Source organism: Mobula hypostoma, chromosome 13 (genome assembly GCF_963921235.1).
Source record: "Mobula hypostoma chromosome 13, sMobHyp1.1, whole genome shotgun sequence".
NCBI lineage: Eukaryota > Metazoa > Chordata > Chondrichthyes > Myliobatiformes > Myliobatidae > Mobula > Mobula hypostoma.
Window position 1 is genome coordinate 17864781 of NC_086109.1, and position 6000 is coordinate 17870780.

Genomic DNA, 6000 nt, shown 5'->3' on the forward strand with positions numbered 1-6000 from the left:
AGCAACTTTAAATTCCTCAGTGTTATTATTTCAGAGGACCTGTCTTGGGTCCAGCACGTAAGTGCAATTATGAAGAAAGCACAGAAGAGCCTTTACTTCCTTAGGAATTTGCAGAGATTTGGTGTGACACCTAAACTGACCAATTTCTATAGATGTGTAGGGAAGAGTATATTGTCTGGCTGCATCACAGCCTGGTATGCAAACACCAATGCCGTTGAATGGAAAATCCTACAAACTAGTGGATCTCAGTCCATCACTGGTAAAGCTCTCCCAACCACTGAGCACATCTAAATGAAACACTGTTCCAGGAAAGCAGCATCCATCATCAGGGACCCCCACATGCTTTCTTCTCGCAGCTGCCATCAGGAAGAAGGTAAAAGAGCCTCAGGCCTCACATCACCAGGTTCAAGAACAGTTGCTACTTATCAACTATAAGGCTCTTGAACCAAAGGGGATAACTTCACTCGCCCCATCAGTGAAATGTTCCCACAACCAATAGATTCGCTTTCAATGCTTATTTATTAATATTATTTCTTCTTTTTGTATTTGCACAGTTTGTTGTTTTCTGGACTCTGGTTGAAGACCGTAGTCAGGCGACCTTTCATTGATTCTGTTATGGTTATTATTCTATAGATTTAATGAGTATGCCCACAGGAAAATGAATCTCGGCATTGTGTATGGTGACATATATCTAATTTGATATATCCTGATGGCCTAATCAGAGGCAGGAGCAGCGCACCGCGAGGAGGTTTCTCGTAGGTTGAGGGTGCTCGTTTAAAGGGAGAGCCTTACGGGCGTTTGGTGTCATTCTGGTCACCCAGTTAGTGGTGGGAGCAGCGCAGAGAGGAGTAAATGAAAGTACAGAAGGGGCAAGTGGAGCGGCCATTGTGGGGAGTGGGCCAGTAGTGAGTGTGGTAGTGTCAGGCTTTGGCTCAAAGGAGGCTTTGTCTTGGACGAGGCATTGGGTCTGGGTAAGTTGTCTGATTAAGTTTCCCTTTTTTTCCTACGGTGTCCGGGGTACTTTGTGTAGTTTAAATAGCCGTTGTGTATTCTTCATGCCTGATGTTGGAATCTTGGGAGACCCAGTGTCTCCTAGGGTACTCCATCTGCCTGAAGTTCATCTGGCTGCAGTTCCTTGAAGACGGCGTTAGGGATCTGGAGCAGTAGCTGGATGACCTTTGGCTTGTATGGGAGAATGAGGAGTGAATCGATCAGAGTTACAGAGAAGTAGTCACCACTAAGTTGCAAGAGGCAAGTAGCTGGGTGACTGTCAGGAGAAGGAATGGTAAGGTGAATAGGCAATTAGCACTGAGAACCCCTGTGGCCATTCCCCTCAATAATAAGTATACCGTTTTGGGTACTGTTATGGGGGATGACCTTCTAGGGGAATGCCACGGAGGCCAGGTTACTGGTACTGATCATGGGAATGCAGTTGTGCTGGGGGAAATAGTCAGAGGAACAGACAGGAGATTCTGTGGACATAAATGGGACATCTGACTGATATGTTGCCTCCCAGGTGCCAGGGTCAGGGACATCTCCGATCACATCTACAGCATTCTGGAGGGTAGGGAGAGCTGTCAGATGTCTTGTACATCAATGACATAGGAAGCAAGAGCAAAGAGGCCACGAAGAGAGAATTTAGAGGGCTAGGCAGAAAGCTGAGAAGCAGAACCTCCAGGGTAGTAATTTCTGGATTGTTATCTGTGCCATGAGCCAGCGAAGGTAGAAACAGGATGATTTGGCAGATAAATGCATGGCTGAGAAGCTGTTTCGGGGGCAGGGTTTCAGGTTTTTGGATCATTGGGATCCCTTCTGGGAGAGGTATGACCTTTACAAAAGGGATGGGTTGCACCTGAACCTGAGGGGGACCAATATTCACACAGGCAGGTCTGTTAGAGCTGTGGGGAGGGTTTAGTTTAAAAGGGGGATGGGAACTGGAGTAAAGGAACTCAGGATAGGATGGATGGTAAAAAATCAAAGATAGAATGGCAGGCAGATGATAGGACAAAATTGCAGCCAGTGGGATGAGTATCAGTGCCTTAGGGATACAGAATCAAAAAAGGTAGCAAATACAGCACTCAAAGTGTTATATCTCAATGCACGGAATATAAGAAATAAGGTGGATGATCTTTTTGCACTTTTGCAGATCGTTGGGTATAATGTTGTGGCCTCGGCGGGAGTTAGAAGATGGCAGTGCGCCGCGTGTGCACAGCTCTCCGGTGAAAATGATATCGTATCCATTAAATAGGGGCCGTGGACAATTCTGATTTGATGGAGAATGGACGGGAAAGCACAGAGGAACATTGGAGAAATTTCTGAAACGCCGTTCGCTGCTATCGTTACTGTGTGGTCGTGAATCTTTTGGAGGGTAGGCCTCAAATCCCCGGACTTGCCTGCTTTTGGCGACTGAGAAGGAGGTCGAATAGTTCAGACAGAGATGGCGCTCAGTACTCGGTGTCGGAGAGCTGATCAGAGCTTGAAGTTTTTGGATGACTCAGAGTCGGATTGTGGTCGGGCATGGCAGGGAGAGTTTTTCTTCCTTTTCCCGTCTGCGTGAGGTGTGCAACATTTGAGAAACTTTGAACTTTACTGTGCTCATGGACTTCTTCATCAAGTTTGGTATTGTTACACTGTTCGTAACTATATGTTATAATTATGTGGTTTTGTCAGTTTTTTCAGTCTTGGTTTGTCTTGTGTTTTGTGGTATCACATCGGAAAAAATAATGTATCATTTCTTAATGCATGTATTACTAAATGACAATAAAAGAGGACCACGTGTCTTCATAATCATAATCATAATCACTGAATCATGGCTGAAGGATGGTGTAGTTGGGAGCTTAATGTCCAGGGTTACACATTGTATCGAAAGGATAGGAAGATAGTCGGGGGGGGGGGTGGCATGGCTCTGCTGGTAAAGAATGGCGTCAAATCATTAGAAAGATGTGACATAGGATCGGAAAATCTTGAATCTTTGTGGGTTGAGTTAAGAATTTGCAAGGGTAAAAGGACCCTGATAGCAGATATATACAGGCCTTCAAACAGTAGCTGGGATGTGGATTACGGATTAAAATGGAAAATAGAAAAGGCGTATCAAAAGGGCAATGTTATGATAGTCATGGGAGATTTTAACATGCGGGTAGATTGGGAAAATCAGGCTGGTAATGGATCTCAAGACAGTGAATTTATTGAATGCCTATGAGATAGCTTCTTAGAGCAGTTTGTTGTTGAGCCTACTACGGGATCAACTATACTGGATTGGAGTTGTGTAATGAAATGGAAGCAGTTAGGAAGCTTAAGGTAAACAAATCTTTAAGAGGCAGTGATCACAATATGATTGAGTTCAACTTGAAATTTGGTAGGAAAACGTAAAGTCTAATGTAGAAGTATTTCAGTGGAATAAAGAAAATTACAGTGGTATGAGAGAGGAATAGGCCAAAGTAAACTGGAAGGAGATGCTGGCAGGGATGACAACAGAGCAACAATGTCTTGAATTTCTGGGGAAAAAAAATGAGTAAGCTGCAGGATAGATGTATTCCATAAACAAAGAAAAACTCAAATGGCAAAATACTGTAATACAACTATGGCTGACAGGGGAAGTCAAAGGTAATGTGAAAGCAAAAGAGGGGACATGCAACAAAACAAAAATTAGCAGGAAGATGGAGGATTGGGAAGCTTCTAAAACCTACAGAAAGTAACAAAAAAGTCATTAAGAAGGAAAAGATGAAATACGAAAGCAAGCTCGCAAACAATATCAAGGTGGATAGAAATGTTTTTCTCTGCTATAAAAAAGAGAGATAGTGGATATAGGACTGCTAGAAAATGAGGGCAGAGAAATATTACTGTAGGACAAGGACATGGCAGATAAACTAAACGAGTATTTTGCATTAGTATTAACTGTGAAAGACACTAGTGGTGTGCCAGGTGTTGAAGGGTGTGAGGGAAGAGAAGTGAGTGCAGTTATTATTACAAGGGAGAAGGTGCTCAAAAAGCTGAAAGACCTAAAGGTATGTATGAACCAAATGAACTGCACCCTAGGGTTCTGAAAGAAGTAGTGGTAGAGATTGCGGAGGCATTAGCAATAATCCTTCAAGAATCATTGGACTCTGGCATGGTTCCAGAGGACTAGAAAATTGCAAATGTCACTCCACTCTTTAAGAAAGAAGGGAGGCAGCAGAAAGGAAATTATAAATTAGTTAGCCTGACCTCAGTGGTTGGGAAGATGTTGGAGTTAATTGTTAAGGATGAGGTTATGGAGTACTTGGTGGCTCAAGACAAGATAGGACAAAGTCAGCATGGTTTCCTTAAGGGAAAATCTTGCCTGACAAACCTATTGGAACTCTTTGAGGAGGTTACAAGTAGGGTAGGTAACAGGGATGTGATGGATGTTGTATATAGGGATTTGCAGAAGGCCTTTGACAAGGTGGCACACATGAGGCTGCTCACAAGTTAAGAACCCATGGAATTACAGGAAAGTTATTAGCATGGTTAGAGCATTGGCTGATTGGTAAGAGGCAGCAAATGGAAATAAAAGGTTCCTTCAACGCACATCAAAGTTGCTGGTGAACGCAGCAGGCCAGGCAGCATCTGTAGGAAGAGGTGCAGTCGACGTTTCAGGCCGAGACCCTTCGTCAGGACTAACTTTTTTGGTTGGGTGCCAATGACTAGAGGTGCACGGCAGGGGTCGGTGTTGGGGCCGCTTCTTTTTATGCTGTATATAAATGAGTTAGATGATGGAATAGGTGGCTTTGTTGCAAAGTTTGAAATGATACAAAGATTGATGGAGGGACAGGTAGTATTGAAGAATCAGAAAAGCTGTAGAAGGACTTGGACAGATTACGAGAATGGGCAAGAAATTGGCAAATGAAATACCATGCTTCAAAATGCATGGTCATGCACTTTGATGGAAGAAATAAATGTGCAGACTATTTTCTAAACAGCGAGAAAATCCAAAAATTTGAGATGCAAAGGGACTTTGGAGTCCTTGTGCAGAACACCCTTAAGGATAACTTGCAGGTACAGTCGGTGGTGAGGAAGGCAAATGCAATGTTAGTGTTAATTTCAAGTGGTGTAAATATAAGAGCAGGGATATGATGCTGAGGCTTTATAAGGAACTGGTAAGTCCTCACCTTGAGTATTGTGAACAATTTTGGGCTCCTTATCTAAGAAGACGTGTGCTGGTATTGGAAGGGTTCAGAGGAGGTTCACAAGGATTAGTCCAGGAATGAGAGGTGTATCATATGAGAAATATTTGATGGCTCTGGACCTGTACTTGCTGGAATTTAGAAAGATGAGGGGGAATTTCAATGAAACCTAGACAGAGTAGATGTGGAGAGGATGCTTCCCATGGTGGGACAGTCTCGGACAAAAGGGCACAGCTTCAGGATAGACGAGTGTCCATTTAAAACAGAGATATGGAGAAATTTCCTTAGCCATAGGGAGCTGAATTTGTGGAATTTGTTATCACAGCCAGACAAGGAGCCAGGTTGTTGGGTGTATTTTAGATAGAGATTGATAGGTTCTTGATTGGCCATAGGGAGGTTGAGAAGCTGAGGAAGGGGAAAAAAAGGATCAGTCATGATTGAATGGCAGAACAGGATTGATTGGCCAAATGTCCTAATTCTGCTCCCATGTCTTATGGTCTATGGTCTTGATAATAACATTTACTTTGAATAGTTGATTATGGAGGAGTAAATGCAGAGATGGTTTTAGTGCCAGAATGACTGAAGCAGGGTGCAGATGGGGTCATTCAATATAGATTGTGTGAGAGTAGAGGTGTTTGCCGCTGAAGATTATATTAGGATGGAAGTTTATATTGTTATCAGGTAGAATGCTGAGTCTAACAATAGCCTGATTCCGCGATGTGCCTGACTGGCCGGAAATTAAGTGCAGTATTAGAAGCTGGTTATTAGTGCAATGGGCGGGAGGTTCAGTGGAACAATACCCTCGTGAAATTCAGACTGAAAGTGGTGCTGTGTGAATGACAGGACCATTTTACATGGG

At 43.3% G+C, this 6000-nt stretch overlaps 1 long non-coding RNA gene across 1 annotated transcript in view; it reads left to right on the forward strand.

Moving 5' to 3' along the window:
* LOC134355463 (uncharacterized) overlaps positions 1 to 2576 on the forward strand; it is a 44563-nt gene extending 41987 nt beyond the window's left edge. Inside the window, exon 3 of the long non-coding RNA XR_010020090.1 lies at positions 2147 to 2576. This is a non-coding gene — a long non-coding RNA (uncharacterized LOC134355463). The remainder of the gene's footprint in view (positions 1 to 2146) is intronic.
* Positions 2577 to 6000: the final 3424 nt, after the last annotated feature.